This window comes from Ranitomeya variabilis, chromosome 1 (assembly GCF_051348905.1).
Source record: "Ranitomeya variabilis isolate aRanVar5 chromosome 1, aRanVar5.hap1, whole genome shotgun sequence".
NCBI lineage: Eukaryota > Metazoa > Chordata > Amphibia > Anura > Dendrobatidae > Ranitomeya > Ranitomeya variabilis.
Window position 1 is genome coordinate 1,092,271,644 of NC_135232.1, and position 20,048 is coordinate 1,092,291,691.

A 20,048-nucleotide genomic window follows, 5' to 3' on the forward strand; every position below is an offset into this window, starting at 1 on the left:
GTCGCCTCCCCACCAGCAGGGTTACGGACCGGGCCTAGCCACCGTGACAACCCCAGAGCAGAGACTCAGAGGCCCGGTACCGGGTACCCCTCGGCCCTGCGGCGGTGGGGGCGCTACACAAACATACACATATTTGGCATCATCGAGTTCAGAATCGCCCGATGTATAAATTAAAAAAAAGGATTAACCTGATCACTAAACGGAGTAGTCAAAACGCCAGAATTATCTTTTTGTAAAAAATAAAAAAATACTGCTACATTTTTAAGGCTTGCAAAAGGCTAACAAAATAAAACAACATTTTACAAATGGTGCTGATGTAAAGTAGACATGTGGGAAATGTTATTTCTTAATGTTTTTGTGTGGTGTGACTATCTGGATCAAAGGGACAGTCGTTCAAATTTCGAAAATTGCAAATTTTTTTTAAAATGTTGGCAAATTTGTGATATTTTTATAAATAAACGTAAAACATATGAACTTAAACTTCATAAAGTATAATGGGTCACGAAAAATCAGTCTCAAAATCAATGGGATATATTCAAGCATTCCAGAGTTATTGCTGCATATTAGGTTTTTAAAAAATTGGCCCGGTCACTAAGGGGTTAAAGGTCAGTATTAGGGCTTGTTCACACTTTCCTTTTTTTGCTGCGGATTTTTCAGCTCCTGATTTTGAAAACCCACAGTGCAAAACCGCGGTGGTTTTCTCTGCGGTTTTTTGTGCGGTTTCTACTGCGGATTCCACTGCGGGTTTCCAACTGCACTTTCCTATTGGTGCAGGTGGAAAACCGCTGCGGAATCCGCAGAAAGAATTGACATGGTACTTCTTTTTTTCCGCAGAAAATCAGCGTGGATTTTCATGCGAAAAAAAGCAAAGTGGGCACAGCGGTTTTTGTTTTCCATAGGGTAACATTGTACTGTACCCTGCATGGAAAACTGATGCGGATCCGCAGCGCCAAATCCGCTGCGGATCCGCAGCAAAAACCGCAAAGTGTGAACATAGCCTTAGGCTACTTTCACACTAGCGTCGTGCACTGCACGTCGCTATGTGTCGTTTTGTAGAAAAAACGCATCCTGCAAAAGTGCTTGCAGGATGCGTTTTTTCTCCATAGACTTGCATTAGCGACGCAGTGCAACGCATTGACACACGTCGCAACCGTCGTGCGATGGTTGCGTCGGACCGTCGCCACCAAAAAACGTTGCATGTAACGTTTTTTGGTGCGTCGTGTCCGCCAATTCCAACCGCGCATGCGCGGCCGGATCTCCGCCCCCACCTCCCCGCACCTCACAATGGGGCAGCGGATGCGTTGAAAAACAGCATCCGCTGCCCCCGTTGTGCGGCGCTTTCACTGCTTGCGTTTTTACGTCGCAACGACGCAATTCGTCGTGCGTCGTACGACGCTAGTGTGAAAGAAGCCTTATGTACGGATCATGGGCTGTGTAATGCCATTGGTTTGCCCGACATTATGATTAAAAATGCATCAAAACCACACTGAAAAGAGTGCATGAAACCAGCGTAAAAAGAAACCCACACGTTCTTACAAAATCGAAAACTACTCACATGTTCTTACAAAGCTGCACCAAAAATCACATGTCTTTTAGAAGTGGATTTTAGTCTGGAGATTTCAGCCTGAAAAAGTCATTAAAAACTAGGCATGCATATACCATTAGGGTTCGTTCACATCATTTTCGGTTCGAGTCCTGTCGTGAAAAAAACTGTCATCACACAGACAGGACTATTGTTCTTCAGTTTGACTGCTCAGATGTCTGCGTGAAAAATAAAATCGCAGCGTGTACTCATTTCTTTCGTATTTGGGATTCACCTAACCAAGTCTATGGGTGCGCCAAAAAAAAAAAAAATTGATTCCCAAATGGATCATTCATATAGTATCCGATTTTCACAGATACATTGCCCTTATTAACACAAGAAACTGAATTTACGCTCGTTAATTTTTATTTTATGTATAAAAACAGATGACGATAAGGATGAAAAATTATCCGTTTATTTTTCTGGATGAAAATCAGACTCTTTTTTTTTTTTTTATCCGCTTGTGTGAACTTATCCTTTGAGAAATAAAAGACCCCGCTCACGAGAACTTACAATCTACCCTTCTCTCTGGTAAAGTATATATATTTCCCACCAGGAGATCTGGCAGAAGACATACAGGTGGTGTCACCTTGTCACATCTGCGTTCTTTTCCCTGAAATTCCGCCTCTTAAAATTCCCATGCATAAAGAGAGCGAGAGGAAAGCATCCACCTTGCAGCGGCGGAGAGCTTTCTGTCTGAGGTTTGGATGTGGAGCCCCTGAGAACTAGATCATGAATAATTCATAGTTGGGTGGTCTCAGCACACCATTGAAGATTGTCATTGGGTTGAAACAGAATGACTCTTCCTTCTACAGAGTGCTGAATGAGGATGCAGCAGATAGACTCACTGCAGGAGAGGAGACCTAGCAGCTAGGCACTGCCATAGATCCGGGAAGTCATTCCTGACCCCAGGGGGGCATCTCATCCATGGCATAGAGCACATTCCACTCCTGCATGGCACTGACGCATCTGGTCCTCTGCTCCAGGGGGGCTATGTCTCCCAGGTAAGTCTGATACCTGCCTGCTCTTACATCCTATGTGATGCCATGTTATCCTGGGGTCACCGCATCCCCCAGTAAGTCACCACGCTGGGATGATGTCCTTGCTGGAGGACAGGTGAATAATTCTGCATGGCTGGTGCTGTGATTGACACTGCGGGACTAAGTATCACATTGTCACCGGTCCAGGACAGGCAACGCTTTAAATAATAGTAACATCCAAAAGGAGATGAATGCAATTAACCAGTTTATTACCAGGCAATGATGCAAAAATTTGCTTTGAACTACAACCCCCCCCCCCCAGCAGATTTGCCTCATCCACCTGTTGTCCTTACGACAAGCATTTGCGTCCCCTTCCGTTAATATCATTTCACGCCAGCTTAAACACAGTGAGTGGGATTGAATCCTAGAGACGGAGGGATAATAATGATTCTGCTGTTCCCGCTGGGATCTCACATGCCAGGGAAGCAGCATGAGGGGTGGTCCGCCATCCACTGGGAGTTGTAATTGAGAAAATCCCCTATTCACCTGGATGGGGACCTCCTAGGGAACACCTGGGGTAGGTGCCCTCTCCGCCTTCTCTTTGTTAACTCTTGCTCTGCCAGGAGCTGCACACACTGCAGTAATCAATTAAATTAGAAATTGCAAATTTAAAAAAACTTCACTTTATCTCCATGCGGTAACAAGTGGGTTTAGAAAAAAAAATTGCAGACTATTTTTTTCTAAAAAATCATATTTTAGACCACTGCTGATCGCTCCAAAGGTAATTTCTAGGCCATGATAAACGAAGCTGATAGAGTAGAAGTGTGTTCACACAGTGCTTTTTTTTTTTACAGCGTCTTCTTGTGCAGGGAAAAAAAGCTAAGTAAATTTTGAACATTTTTGATATGCATCTTATGCATTTGATTAAACGGGTAGAAAAATGAAGCAAAAAATGCTGAAACAATTGACACTGCAGATTTAAAATTAAAGCATACCAGAGGTAAAAAAAAACAACAACGCAAAATTAGCCTTGTGCATGAGATTTGACAAATCTTGTTTATTTTGCTGCTACTGTAAAATACAGCATCTTTTTTCTGCACCGAAAATTGCTAAATGTGAACACGCCATTAGCTATGTTCACACGTTGCGTTTTCCAATTAAAATTTTAAGCTGCGTTTTACAGCACCAGCAAAGTCTGTGATTTCAGAAATCTCATGACACACTGATTTGGAAAACTGCTGCGTTTTTTAAAACTTCAGCACGTCGCTTATTTCAGCGTTAGTTTCAGCGCTTTTCGCCCATAGGAAATGATGGGTTAGGTGCAAAAACGCAGCAAAAAACGCAGGTATCAGGTGTTGCTGGATGTTTGGCGCAAAAACCTTAAGGAAGTTGCATAAAAAAAAATTGGGGGGGGGGAGGCACTAAACTTTATCAGCATGCACAAGAGACAGCAAAACCGGCTTTTTTTTAAGCAGGTTTTGCCTGTTGAAAACAAATGTGCTAAAAAGGTACGTGTGAATATAGCCTAAAAAGTGTTTCTAAGGGCTCATACTCACGTGCGAGAAACTCGGATGAGTCACGCACGGCAATACCCGACACTGCACCCGGCACTCAGATCGGAGAGTGCGGCCACATAGCAATACATGCAGCCTCACGCTCCGCTCCTGAGTGCCGAGTATTGCCGTGCGAGACTCATCCGAGTTTCTCGCAAGTGAGTATGAGCCCTAAGGGCTCATTTCCACATGCGAGGCACACGTCCGTATCTCGCATGTGGAAACCAAGCTCTGGCGCCGGCACTTTGGAGCGGAGCGTGCGGCCGCATAGGAACACATGGAGCTGCACAGCTCCGCTCCTGAGTGCCGGCGCCACAGCTTGGTTTCCACATGCGAGATACGGACGTGTGCCTCGCATGTGGAAATGAGCCCTAAGGCTGGGATCACACATACGCGAGATACGGCCGAGTCTCGCAGGTGAAAACCGAGCTCTGGCGCCGGCACTCCGGAGCGTGCAGCTCCACGTATTGCTGTGCGGCTGCACGCTCCGCTCCTGAGTGCCGGCGTCAGAGCTCGGTTTTCACCTGCGAGACGCCGCCGTATCTCGTGTATGTGTGATCCCGGTCTTAGGCTATATTCAGCATCTGAGAGAAAAATACCTTTTTTTTGCTTTATTTTCCCTCACGTGTTTTTCCTAGTGGCATTAGGTCTTTTTTTTTTTTTTTAACTGAAAGAGGCAGACTGTGAAAGTTTTTTTTTAATTCATCGAGTCTGAGGAAACAAATGGAACCCAAATGGATCTCTGAAGTCCACAAGTACAAAGTGTCATCTGTCTGCCATCTATTTTATATGGGTCCCTGTAGACTTTAATGGCCGAGAATGTGTAAAACGGATGAGAATAGGACAAGCTCTGATTGTCACACACTGGAGACACGGATCCATTTTTAAAGCTCATGTGTGCATGGATCTAAGAAACCGTAAGGCCACGTTCACACTTTCAGCATTTGGTCAGTATTTTACCTCAGTATCAGTAAGCCAAAACCAGGAGTGGGAAATAAATACAGAAGTGGTGATGTGTTTCTATTATACTTTTCCTCTGATTGTTCCTCTCCTGGTTTTGCCTTAGGTCACTTGCATTTTTTTTTTTAACATGGGTTTTTATCCCTTTTTTGGTACATCTTGTCCTAAATAAAGCTGCTTTGTTTTTTATACTTCCTGGTATTTGAAGTTGACAAAACTTTATTGATTCAGTCATTTGTGGACTACATTTCCGTAGGGTAAATGAAATGCGCTAAAAATGCCTATGGTTTTTTTTTTTATAATTTGCTGGTTTTTCCACATTTCATACAATTCATTCTGTGGAGAAAATCCACACATAAAACTCTGGCACCGGGACCAGCCGAGTCTCGAGCCCCATAGCAGCCACACGGTCTGCGGCCATTAGCGGTAAACCGCTGCTGTGCTATGACAGTAATGTGGCCTTTCAGGGTAAGGTTACCTGTAACAGATTTGTTTCCGAGACTTTTACGGCAGTCTCTCATTCGTGTTAATGGGTCTTGATCACAATCCATACTGTATGTTTGCTGCAGAAACAACTCCATTCATGTGAATGGAGCTGATTTTCATTGGCAAAAATTTCTGCAACATTTCTGCCGCCACAGGTGATTCTGCCGCCACAGGTGAATGGATCCTCTCGCAGGTTGTGTAGGAATCACAGCAAAAATCTCCAGTTCAGTTCCTGTGACTGGGAATCGTTATCTGTATATGCAGCAGAACAATAATCACAATGCATTGAGAGCAGGTTGAAGACTTATTTTTCCCCCCTCTGGATTTGAAGCCTATTTCACCCATTGCATTGTTGTTGTGGATTTCAGGCCACTGCAGCCAGGACTAATTGCAACGTGGGTGGAAAATGCTTACTATGTGACTACAAGTGACTACACCCTGTATACTGTAACACATGGAAAACAGTATGAGTGCAGCGCTACCATCGTCTGCCTCCTTCTCATCAGCTCAGTCTACAAATAGCATTGTGGGGGCTAACATACAGTGAAAGAAGAGAAGCTGGTGTTACCGAGGTACCTGCTGAATCAGGGAAAAACGGGATGGACCAGCTCATCAGCCCTGCACTGCCTGCCATTTGTCGGGTTGAAGTTTTGGAAGGGACTGATATTTGGATGATTTGTTTATGCATTGTTTAAGACCACGTTAACACAAAAGTGTTTTGGTCATTAATCTTATTAGTATTTGTAAGCCACAATCGGGGCCCACATGATTGGGGCTCAGTCACACGGCCGTATAAATCGGACTGCAGTGCACGGACTGGCCGGCGGCTGTCCCCACCCGAGCGTGACACCTTCAAGTGTTTCTATCAGAGGCGTACCTAGGGTTTTGGTTCGGGGGGCGCGAAACTTCTGAGTGGGCCCCTAACCTTGATTACAACTGGGTGACGCTTCCTAAGGCCGGTTTCACACGTCAGTGGCTCCGGTATGTGAGGTGACAGTTTCCTCACGTACCGGAGCCACTGACACACGTAGACACATTAAAATGAATGCATCTGTGCAGATGTCATTGATTTTTTGCGGACCGTGTCTCCGTGTGCCGAACACGGAGACATGTCAGTGTTCGTTGGAGCGCACGTATTACACGGACCCATTAAAGTCAATGGGTCCATGTAAAACACGTACCTCACACGGACATTCTCCGTGTGCGGTGCAGGAGACAGCGCTCCAGTAAGCGCTGTCCCCCCCACATGGTGCTGAATCCGCGATTCATATCTTCCCTGCAGCAGCGTTTGCTGCATAGAAGATATGAATAATAGTGTTTAAAAGAAAGATCTATCTGTGCGCCCCCCCCACCCCCTGTGCGCCCCCCCCCCCGCTGTTCAGAAAATACTCACCCGCCTCCCTCGCAGTGTCCTGTCCTGGCCGCACCTTCTACTGTATGCGGTCACGTGGGGCCGCCGATTACAGTCATGAATATGCGGCTCCACCCCTGCAGCGGGGGGGGGGGGGCGCACAGGGGGTGGGAGGGCGGGGGACAGATAGATCTTTCTTTTAAACACTATTATTCATATCTTCTATGCAGCAAACGCTGCTGCAGGGAAGATATGAATCGCGGATTCAGCACCAGATGCTGGTACATGTGGTACCCAGCACGGTGCGTGTGGTACCCAGTGGGCACACGGGCGGCACACGTGTGCCACACTGATGTACACCAGAAACGTAGGGGCACACGGACACGGATAATTCCGGTACCGATTGTTTCCGGTACCGGAATTATCTGGACGTGTGAGACTGGCCTAAGGCTGTTCGTTTTTTTCGCGGTTTTTCGTTATAAAAACGCTATAAAACCGCGAAAAAAACGCTCACATTAAGCATCCTATTTAATAGAATGCAATCCGCAATTTTTGTGCACATGCTGCGTTGTTTTCCTGAGCAGAATCGCATTCCAGAAAAAAACGCAGCATGTTCATTCTTTGTGCGGAATCGCGGGGATTTCGCACACCTAGGAATGCATTGATCCGCTTACTTCCCACATGGGGCTATGCCCACCATGCAGGAAGTAAGCAGATCATGTGTGGTTGGTACCCAGGGTGGAGGAGAGGAGACTTTCCTCCACGGACTGGGCACCATATAATTGGTAAAAAAAAAATAATTAAAATAAAAATAGTGATATACTCACCTTCTGATGGCCCCGGAGTCTTCCCGCCTCTCAGCGGTGCACGAGGCCGCTTCCATTCCCATGGATGCTTTGTGTGAAGGACCTGCGATGACGTCGCGGTCACGTGACCTCGATGATGTCGCAGTCACGTGACCGACACGTCATCGCAGGTCCTGCACACAAAGCATCTATAGGAACGGAAGACGCTGAGGAGATCAGCTGCCTTCGGAAGGTGAGTATAACCATTTTTTTTAATTATTTTTAACATTCTATCTTTTACTATTGATGCTGCATAGGCAGCATCAATAGTAAAAAGTTGGTCACACTTGTCAAACACTATGTTTGACAAGTGTGACCAACCTGTCAAACAGTTTTCCAAGTGATGCTACGGATTGCTTGGAAAACACTAGCATTCTGCAAGCTAATTATGCTTGCAAAACGCTAGTTTTTAGCAGGAATACGCATGCCAATTCCGCATGCGATATACCCGTGGCAGGAGTTGCAGAATTGCCGCGGAAATTTCCGTGGCAATTCTGCGACGTGTGCACTTAGCGTTATAGTGGAGGAGAACCTCAGCAGATGACCGCACTGTTACTGAAGATAATCTCTATATAAAGATCAACATAGATATTACCGCCATATGGTCAGTGATAGATACCAGCCCTGCAGAACATATAAGAGATCACAGCACAGTTACAGATAATGACTTACCGCTGACATTCTTTCTGATGGAATCGTTCATTTTTCCCGTTTTTCCATCTGACCCAGACCGACATGGCAACTTCTTCCAGCCAGGACTCGTCTGCACAGAATACAGCAAAGACACGTTTCACTTCTCATATTCTCATATTCCATCCATCACCATCTATTCCCAACCTGCAGAAACTCCTCATCCTGCTGATACCCCAATGCTGAGCCCCTGCTGCCTTATGTGACCCTATTACTGCACTTGCTGTGTGGTTCTCTGTGCCCTCTAAATTCTAAAGCAACTCTCTACAATATAGTAATGCCAGGTGCAAGTGCCCTAGAAAACAGTGCCCATATTTTGGCCCTAGAAAGTAATCATGCCCTCTGTGTGCCCGTTTGATAGCAACAGTAACCTGAGTTCCCCTATAACAATAAGTGCCCACTTTACATTTAATAAAGTCCCGAGTCTCCCGCCTGTACAGCTCCCCTATACACAGCATGATGCTCTCTTATACACAGTATAATGCACCCACACAGTATACTGGCCCCTTAGTAGCCCTCAAAACTGTTTGATGGCTCCAACAATGTATGACCCCCACACTGTAATCTCCATACTGTATGATGGCCCCCTAGATAGCCTTCATATACAGTAGCATAATGCACCAAATAGTCCACAATATAGTATAATGCACTCCCCATAGGCAGACTCTATAGCATACGGCAGCCCCCATAGGCAGACCCTGTAATAAGGCAGCACAAAAAAGAAAAGAATGTCCAGCTTCACCGAATCCGTAAAAAAGAGTTTTCTTTATTCACATACTTTTAGGCATAGAGGATACAGACTTCAGCACGAACCATATGGGTAAGAATCTCAACGCGTTTCTGGAGACTAAGCTCCCTTAATCATGACAGCGCTCCTTCTCCCATCATTGCAATCAGCTATATCGGCTTAATGCCAGTGCAGCTGATCTTCCGATGACGGCAGGGGGCCCACTGCTGGCACCGGGCCCCCCCCGGCTGCTCAGGGGCCCCATAGCGGCAGAGCAGGGAGATCGATTCTCCCTGCTCTGCCGTAGAATGTAACTGTATCGGCGTGCTGCCAATGGGGGTGGGCCCCCTCAGAGCATCGGGCCCGGGACGCCCGCACCCTCTGCCCCCCGGTAGCTACGCTACTGAGTCCAGATGTTTCTTCACATACCTGTATCATCACCACCACCAAGGACACTGCGTTCAGCTGAGCTTTGCCTCCTCCTGTACTATCAGCAGACTATTTCAGAATGCTCATGAAAGTCAATTGGGAGAAGGACATAGGCAACCACCTCTCTACTGGGCTGTGACAGAGATTGAGCTGAGGGAACCCCATTCTGGAGATATACTCGGGTGCCACCTCTGGGAAGTGCAACTATCAGATATTTATAGCATTGCACCGCACAAAAAGCTTTGCCACATGTACGAGCTCTTATTAAAGAGGACGTTTTGCTAAATTTTTAATTTTGCTCTGCCTTTAGTGTGATTACAAGTTGCAGTGAGTACAGCAAACTACCTGAGTGTCATTACTGACATCTTTTGAGCTTTCATCTCTTGGCAGACAGTATTGGGAGAGGGTTAGTACAGCTGAGTTTAGCTGTGTCACATTATAAACCCTTATATCAGCTCTCCTCCTCTAATAGCACTGTCACTTCAGCTGTACTGTCCCTCCCCCTCTATTGACTGTCTGGACATGACAGCTCAAAGGTGTCAGTAATCCATTTATGTCTCTTTTGCCCAACTTATAATGGCTCTGCGGTGAGATCAGGTACTGCCTAGAGTTTAGCAAATTTGATCGGGTCCCTGCTTATACGGCAAGCTATAGTGCTTGCCGAATAAGCTGCAGAGGGAACCTGGATTCGTGGAGAGCACCAGCTGCTCAGCTGTTTGGCACCACAGCTGCATGTGTCAACACACAGGCTCTCCATGCATGTGTTGTGCCTATCACACAGCCACAACACATGCAGCTGCGTAGTCTAATAGCTGATCAACAGGCACGCTCCATGTATCCAGGTTCCCTCTGCAGCTTATTCAGCAAGCGCTATAGCTTGCCGAATAAGCAGGCGCCCGATCAAATTCGCTCAACTCTACTACTGATACCTTTTGAGCTCTTGGCTCAGGATAGGCAGTGTGACCATGCCATAAGAGGAGGAGAGCTGATAGAAGGAAATGTTATCTGACACAGCTAAGCTCAGCTGTGCTGCCCACACAGACTGCCAGAAGATGGAAGTTCAGTGGTGTCAGTAATGACACACAGGGTATTTATAAATGTTTGGAAGTGAGTTCAGGCTGTCTGTCTTTATATGTCTCACTCAGGAGTAGTCTGCTCTTAGCTATTGGGGGTATGTTCTTCTTTGCGTGTTGCTGTTTGCTGAGGATTGGTCAATGTCATACAGGGGAAGAAATACATGCCAGCAGTGAAAACTATCTGATGACACCCAAACAAAAATTAACTCATTAGCTACCAATTACTTTGCTAATATCTCTCTAACGTAGAGGCGCAATTAAAAATAAAAAATGTACAACAATGTTTTTTTTTTCTTTATAATAGTGGTTTTGCAGCCACTATTATATCGTGTGTCAAGTTCAAGATGAACAATTTGGTGAAAGGTCCTCTTTTTAAAGCAAATGAACTCATCAAATATTGTTCCTTTTCTTGCATTTATTAGCATCTTGACTTATGTTATTCATTCTCTGTGTCCTTTGTTGCTTGACTTCATTAACGATTAATGTCTATGATTAAATTGGCGATTGTTAATGTCAGTAACTAGTAAGAAGTGATTAACCTGTGATATCATTTGTGCACTTTTATCGCAAAGGTATGAAGACTTGGGAATGTCACAAATTGATTGATCTTAATGTTTATGTCAGGAGGTTTTTCAAATGTAAAATATGTGCGAGATGGCAGAAAGAATTCCTGTCTGTAATCATTACTATAAAAGACACTTGTAGAGGAATATGCTGTATATACAGCCCACCGAGACTGTCTAACAGCTCACACTGTGTGGGTGTCAGCTAGATATCAAAGTGATTGCTCCAATCCAGAAGACTGAACACGTGAATAGTATGTGATCAATAACATCAGTGTGGATTTCCTCACAAATGGCTATAGCTGCTCCGCAAGAGGGTAACTAAAAGAGGTGTAAATAATTCCTTTGCTCAAAATGAGGAAACCAGTACTATTAAAGGTTTCGTCCACTACTAGGACACCTCCTTGTTAAACTAAATGTTCGGCCCTAATAAAATAATAAAGCCTATGCTTGCCTCCCGTGTAGTCGCCGTTCCCGCGGTGTCAGAACTCACTCTCCCCGGGGCTGTTATGCGGTGTTGTGATGCTGGTCCCCAATCAGCGCTGGCGTCACTGTCTCTGCCTTCGTACAAACTGAACATGAAGAGGAAGTCAGGGACCAGCTGCAGCCCGGACTTCCTCTTCATGTTCAGTGCGTGCGCGGAGACCGTGACGCCAGCTCTGATTGGGCGCCAGCGTCATGTGTCAAAACACTTCATCACAGCCCTGGGACCGCGAGTGCTGACACTACTGGAACGGAGGTGGCACGGGAGGTAAGTAAAGGATTCATTATTTTATCAGTACCGGACATTTAGTTTAAGAAGGGGTTGTCCTTAATGATGCATGCAAGGAGAACCATTTGGACTGTCACCCATAAGGAGTACAGTGGTACAGTTCCTGTGAATATACCATTTCTCGGGAACTGAAAAAAAGAAAAGAAAATATCATTAGTAATTTATTCCTAAATAGCTTTAATTATCAAATCACACTTGTTTTGTCTAGGCGGGTAATCACTACAAAAATAAAATGGTTTCTATCTTGTTGCACCAACAGAAACCTGTCCTGGAAGGTTAATAAGATAGTGTATATGTGTGGTAGGAAACTCCATGCTCTTCTCTTGGGAATACCAGAGGTAAGAAGAGGCTGCTTACCTTGCTAACCTTCCTGTCTATCTGATGTAATTCTGGAGGTACCAGGAGTGCTGTGGTAAGGTAAAGGGGTTGTCCGGTCTAAATTGATAAGTCTGCGGTCACCCTGTGTGACTGCAGACTTATGAATCCCTCCAGCACACACACTTTGCACTGCGAAGATTCACCAGTTTCTGAGCGGGGAATGACTGGTAGGTATTGTATTGTATTGCGTAAGGCTACGCTTAATAGATGGTCGCGCCAACTGGACGGCCGCGTCACTAGATGGGGCACGGTTTAGCTCAATAAAAATCTATGGAGAAAGGCTGTGTCCTCTAGAGATGCTCTGGCCGGGAGTATTCATAACACATGCGTACCCATCCATCCCGGTTAAGAAACCAGTGAATCCTCACAGTGCACAGTGTGTGCAAGGGAGTTATTCATAAGTCTGCCATCACACAGAGTGACGGCAGACTTATTAATTCAGACCGGAGAATCCCTTTAAGGCTTATCACACTGCTGTCCACCATGTGTATGTGATCTAATACTGGAGGTACCAGGAGTGCTGTGGTAAGAAGAGGTTGCTCACACTGCTGTCCTTCTGCTCTAACTGATTTATTATTATTAATATTATTATTATTATTATTATTAACAGCCATTTGCTCGATCTCAAGCCTTGGTGACTTGATGTATGAACACTCTGTAGGAAGATCGATCTTGTGCAAGCCTAGATAGGTCAAGCAGGTTCTTCACTGCTGTTATCTTGATTGTATCAAGCCATTGGGTTGCTGGTCTTCCTTTTTGCCTTGCTCCTTCTATTCTTCAGACCATTATGTCCTTCTCTGGTGATTGCTCTCTTCGTATGATGTGTCCGAAGTAGGCAAGTCGTAGCTTGGCGATCCTTGCTTCGAGTTACATGTCTGGCTTGATTTGTTGCAAAATTGATTTGCATATTCTTTTTGCCATTCATGATATTGATAACATCTTTCCTCACAAGTATATCCCACTCTATGGTTTAAAGGACTTTTTAGAAAAAGGATTTGTCAAGTGCTACTTTTCATACTTCTACTAAGAAGAGAAAGAGAGGATTCAAAAAGATATAAATAAACTGGAGCAGTGGGCAGCAACTAACAGAATGGTTTTTACAGGGAAAAATGCAAGTACTACATCTGGGCAATAAAAATGAAAAAGCATATACAGAATGGGAGGAATAGGGCTAAGCAACAGCACATGCGAAAAAGACTTGGGCATACTAATAGATCACAGACTGAACATGAGTCAACAGTGTGATGCAGCAGTAAAAAAGGCAAAGGCAATTCTGGGATGTATTAACAGAAGCATACAGTCTAGATCACGCAAAGTCATTATTGCCCTCTCCTCCTCTTTGGTCAGAACTCATCTGGAATACCGCGTCCAGTTTTGGGCACCACATTTAAAAAAAAAACATCAACAAACTGGAGCAAGTTCAGAGAAGAGCGACCAGAATGGTGACTGGTCTGCAAACATGTCTTATGAGGAACGGTTACAGGATCTAGGAATGTTTAGCTCGCAAAAAAGAAGACTGAGAGGAGACTTAATAGCTGTCTATAAATATCTCAAGGGCTGTCACATTGTAGAAGGATCATCTTTATTCTCATTTGCACAAAGAAAGACTAGAAGCAATGGGATGAAACTGAATGGGAGGAGACACAGATTAGATATTAGAAAAAACTTTTTGACAGAGTGATCAATGAGTGGAACAGGCTGCCACGAGAGGTTGTGAGTTCTCCTTCCATGGAAGTCTTCAAACAGAGGCTGGACAGACATCTGTCTGGGATTGTTTAGTGAATCCTGCTTTGAGCAGGGGGTTGGACCAGATGACCCAGGAGATACCTTCTAACTCTTCCATTCTATGATTCTACTACATGTGAACTCTCCTCTAATCTGAGCCTATGCACCACGATACAATCCTATAATGCTGTGTTTCATATGAAAGTACAAAATCTTTGTTAGCGTCTTTATAGCTTGGTGCTATATAACTTCTCTCACCTATTATAACATCCTTCTTCAGCACCACATTTCAAAGGCGATGAGTCTTCTTCTGTCTTGCTTCTCTGTCGTCCTAGTTTCTCATCCATATCTTACTATAGAAAAGACCAGTCTATGTATGAGCTGTGTCTTCATCGCCAGTGAAATGTTCCTCGATTTTAAGACCTTGTCCAGTGACTTCATTGTTGATTTGCCCATAGCTATTCTTCTATTGACGGGTGCCGAGGTAAGAAGAGACTGCTTACACTGCTGTCTTTCTGAATGCTGAGAGGCTGCTACTTGGAAATAACTTATATCACATACTGTGCATCTATCATAAGGTCACAGCAGCGGAGCTACTACTGGCCATGCTCACATACACTTGTACTATTAACATTCTGGGATGTAATGCTTACCTTACTAGTTAAGACATGCAATTTGCAGTATCAAAGGTATTTAGGAAATTATTAAAGGAATTGTAACATAACGTAATTGAAAAAACCCTCATATACTTACTGTGACGCTGAGTCACTTCTCACTGACAAGCCGTGAGTCGGGGGAAGTCAAGGAGTCGGAGGACAAAAGCCAGAAGGGTACATCAGAAAGAGATGTGAGAAACAAAAGTGTAGTCGGGTCCCAGTCCGGGGTCAGAATTCCAAGTTCAGAGTGCGTCAAGGCAAAAGGGATAATACAAAGGGTAGTCAAAAGGCAAATCCAAAGTCTGGCAACAAGGATCAGAGTACAGAGCAAACACACCACTGAGCTGAAAGCTACAGCTGGCAATAGTCTCAGCATAGCCAGCCAGCTAAATGGCCGAGTAATCACCCTGAAAAGGTGATACCTGGAGGATTCCCAGCAGGCCTGGCCTATGAGGCTGCAAGGAAATCCCACACACAATAGTGACAGTACAGCATGCTTCTGCATACTATAGGATGACCGAGCAGTCACTCACAATGCTGACAGCCCAGCATACCCATGCAATCCATAGAACAGCTGAGCTGTCACTCACTACGTCCCTAAGACACAGTGAGTAGTGGGATCTTGACACTTGCCTCCCAGACTGGCACCACTCCTGCAATGTTGGTGCTGCAATTCCTGGCGGTCATGTGAAATTGCCACAGTATGTTGCATGACCTTTGCAGCCAATCAATAGCCGCTGCTCAGCTCTATTCCGTCAGAGTGGACATCTGATTAGTTCCAGCATTCATGTGACCTAATAATGTAATGTGACCACCAGGAATCACAGCACTGACATCGCAGGAGCAGTGCTGGTCTGTAAGGTAAGTATAACTTTTTTTCATATTGTATTTGAATCACAGTAGAAGTTAAGAAGACATTGTTCAGTAGTTGACAAACCCTTTAACCCCTTAGTGACAGAGCCAATTTGGTACTTAATGACCGAGCCAATTTTTACAATTCTGACCAGTGTCACTTTAAGAGGTTATAACTCTGGAACGCTTTATCAGATCCCGCTGATTCTGAGATTGTTTTTTCGTGACATATTGTACTTCAAGTTAGTGGTAACATTTCTTCGATATTACTTGCGATTATTTATGAAAAAAAATGGAAATATGGCGAAAATTTTTAAAATTTTGCAATTTTCAAACTTTGTATTTTTATGCCCTTAAATCAGAGAGATATGTTACAAAAAATAGTTAATAAATAACATTTCCCACATGTCTACTTTACAACAGCACAATTTTGGAAACAATTTTTTTTTTTTGTTAGGGAGTTATAAGGGATAAAAGTTGACCAGCAATTTCTCATTTTTACAACACCATGTTTTTTTTAGGGACCACATCACCTTTGAAGTCATTTTGAGGGGTCTATATGATAAAAAATAACCAAGTGTGACACAATTCTAAAAACTGCACCCCTCAAGCTGCTCAAAACCACATTCAAGAAGTTTATTAACCCTTTACGTACTTCACAGGAACTGAAACAATGTGGAAGAAAAAAATGAACATTCAACTTTTTTTTGCAAACATTTTACTTCAGAACCATTTTTTTAATTTTCACAAGTGTAAAAACAGAAATTTAACCACAAATTTTGTTGTGCAATTTTTCCTGAGTATGCCGATACCCCATATGTGGAGGTAAACCACTGTTTGGGCGCACCGCAGAGCTTGGAAGTGAAGGAGCGCCGTTTGACTGTTTCAATGCAGAATTGGCTGGAATTGAGATCGGACGCCATGTCGCATTTGGAGAGCCCCTAATGTGCCTAAACAGTGGAGACCCCCCACAAATGACACCATTTTGGAAACTAGACCCCTTTAGGAACTTATCTAGATGTGTGGTGAGCACTTTAAACCCCCAGGTGCTTCACAAAAGTTTATAACGTAGAGCCGTGAAAATAAAAAAATCGCATTTTTTCTACAAAAATGATATTTTTGCCTCCAAATTTTTATTTTACCAAGGGTAACAGGAGAAAATGGACCCCAGAAGTTGTTGTACAATTTGTCTTGAGTACGCCGACACCCCGTATGTGGGGGTAAACCACTGTTTGGGCGCATGGCTGAGCTCGGAAGCAAAGGAGCGCCATTTGACTTTTCAATGCAAAATTGACTGGAATTGAGATCGGACGCCATGTCGCGTTTGGAGAGCCCCTGATGTGCCTAAACAGTAGAAACCCCCCAAAAGTGACCCCATTTTGGAAACTAGACCCCCCATGGAACTTATCTAGATGTGTAGTGAGAATTTTGAATGCCCAAGTGCATCACAGAAGTTTATAATGCAGAGTCGTGAAAATAAAAAATATATTTTTTTTAACAATAAAGATTTTTTAGCCCCCAAGTTTTTATTTTCACAAGGGTAACAAGAGAAATTGGACCCCAAAAGTTGTTGTCCAATTTGTCCTGAGTATGCTGGTACCCCATATGTGGGGGTAAACCACTGTTTGGGCGCACGGCAGAGCTCGGAAGAGAAGGAGCGCCATTTTGGATTGCAGACTTTGATAGAATGGTCTGCGGGCGTTATGTTGCGTTTGCAGAGCCACTGATATACCTAAACAGTAGAAACCCCCCACAAGTGACCCCATTTTGAAAACTAGACCCCACAAGGAACTTATCTAGATATGTGGTGAGAACTTTGAATGCCCAAGTGCTTCACAGAAGTTTATAATGCAGAGTAGTGAAAATAAAAAAATATTTTTTTTCCCACAAAAAAGATTTTTAGCCCCCAAGTTTTTATTTTCACAAGGGTAACAGGAGAAATTGGACCCCAAAAGTTGTTGTCCAATTTATCCCGAGTACGCTGATGCCCCATATGTGGTGGTAAACCACTGTTTGGGTGCACGGCAGAGCTCAGAAGGGAGGGAGCACCATTTGACTTTTTTAGCGCAAAATTGGCTGTCGTGTTTGGAGACCCCTGATGTACCTAAACAGTGGAAACCCCCAAATTATAACTCCAACCCTAACTCCAACACACCCCTAACCCTAATCTCAACCCGATCCATAATCCTAATCACAACCCTAACGATAATCACAACCCTAACCCCAAAACAGCCCTAATCTCAACCCTAACCATAACCCTAATCAAAACCCTAAATCCAACACACCCCTAACCCTAATCCCAACCCTAACCCTAATCCCAACCCTAATCCCAACCCTAATCCAAACCCTAACCCTAATCCCAACTCTAACCCTAACCCTAACTTTAGCCCCAACCCTAACTTTAGCCCCGTCGTCACAAAAAAAGTTCAATGTAACCTTTTTTTTGTACGTCGTGTCCGCCATTTCCGCGCATGCGTGGCCGTAACTCTGCCCCCTCCTCCCCAGGACATAGACTGGGCAGCGGATGCATTGAAAAACTGTGCACAATTTTCACAACGTGCGTCGGTACGTCGGGCCGACGCATTGCGACCGCCCCGTACCGACGCAAGTGTGAAAGAAGCCTAAGGCTACTTTCACACTAGCGTCTTACTCGGCCCATCGCAGTGTGTCGGGCCAACGTACCGACGCTAGCGTTGTAAGCGTTTTTTCAATGCATCCGCTGCCCCATTGTGAGGTGCGGGGAGGCGGGGGCGGAGTTCCGGCCACACATGTGCGGTCGGAAATGGCGGACACGTCGCACAAAAAAGTTACATGTAGCTTTTTTTGTGCCGACGGTCCACCAAAGCACGTCGCATCCATTGCACGACGGATGTGACATGTGGCAATCCGTCGCAATGCGTCGCTAATGCAAGCCAATGGAGAAAAAACGCATCCTGCAAGCACTTTTGCAGGATGCGTTTTTTCTCCAACGACGCATTGCGACGGAAGCCAAAAAACGCTAGTGTGAAAGTAGCCTAACCCTAACCCTAAATTTAGCCCCAACCCTAACCCTAGCCCTAACCCTAACCCTAATTTTAGCCCCAACTCGTCTCTCCTGCTGGCATGCGCCAGCCATCAGGAAAAAGCCGGCCGGCAGGAGGAGACGGAAGAGGATCCAGGGACACCGGGTGAGTATGATGGGGTCCCCGAATCCCCCTATTTCTCTGTCCTCTGATGTGCGATCACATCAGAGGACAGAGAATTACAGATCGCTTTTTTTTTTTTTTTTTTTGCGGTCGCCGGTAAACTGTTAATTACCGGCGATCGCAAAACAGGGGTCGGTGCAAACCGACCCCGATCATGTTCTTTGGGGTCTCGGCTACCCCCGGCAGCCGAGACCCCAAAGAACTTCCGGGTGCCAGGCAGCGGGCGCACTGCGCGTGCGCCCGCCATTTTTTCCCCGGAAAAAAGATGGCGGCGCCCATCGGGAGCCACGAGGAGCACCGGGGGAGATAGGTGAGTATTGGGGGGCTATCGGAGGCCATCGGGACCCTATTTCTCTGTCCTCCGATGTGCGATAATTAACGGCGCTGTGGTTTAAGTACCCTTAGCGGCCGCCGTTAAAAGGCGTATCGGCGGTTGTTAAGGGGTTAATAATGACATTTTATTTACCTTTCTTCTCCTTCTTTTTTTTCTTATCAGTTTCCTTCCTCTTTGTCCTTTACCTCGGAGAACACTTTTAAGATGGCAGCTAAATCTGCCCACTATAGCACATGTATTGAAAGGTTCTCCAAAGACCTTCTACTCTTGGGGGTCAAACTTGCCTGCTAAGTGGGAAATCGAAGGTCACAAGTATCTTATCTTTCCTCATTTAACTTTATATTAAAAGTAGCCGTATAATTGTCAATATTTATCCTCCCTTCACTTTGTCTTCAAAGTTGATAGAAGGTCGTACAGTTATTGCAAAAGAGTTGGGCTGAATATCCATGAAGCGCCTCATATTTCCAAGTATGGGGACCTCATAGTGTCCTCGTCGATTCCTCAGACTTGTTGTTTCTTACGTATAGGCAGCTTAAGTATTTTTTTTTGTAATATCTCTGGATTTTACAATATAGATGCCTCATCAGGATTTCACACAGACGTCAAGCCTTCTTCAATGCACATAAATGGGATTTTTTTGTAACTCTATTGACATACAGCAAAAAAAAAAAAGGCTAAAATTTTTGGCACAGCAGAAGTAAATCAGCCACAAAAATAAGTAGCCATTTGCTTTTCTGCAGATCCAGTTTGGAGGCTCAGAGAATTAGCCTCCTTAGATGACAAAGTTCAGATATGTGGCATAAATATGAGTGTCAGACTAGGATTACTGAAGAATTCAGCAGTAAGTAAGCGTCAGATTAAAACCAACACATGAATATACCCATAGGGCTGCGCTTTCATTGTT

The 20,048-nt window shown here is 44.7% G+C and overlaps 1 protein-coding gene across 17 annotated transcripts in view; it reads left to right on the forward strand.

Annotated features, from left to right (window-relative positions):
* Positions 1–2,256: 2,256 nt before the first annotated feature.
* Positions 2,257–20,048, forward strand: part of PROM1 (prominin 1) — a 264,828-nt gene continuing 247,036 nt past the window's right edge. For 9 of the 17 annotated variants that reach the window (XR_013220081.1, XR_013220090.1, XR_013220083.1 and 6 more), the window contains exon 1: positions 2,389–2,586. The gene's annotated coding sequence lies outside the window, so the exon portion shown is untranslated. Of the gene's footprint in view, positions 2,587–20,048 lie in introns of all 17 variants that reach the window. The other 8 variants (XR_013220092.1, XM_077280018.1, XM_077280020.1 and 5 more) reach the window with 4 other exon arrangements.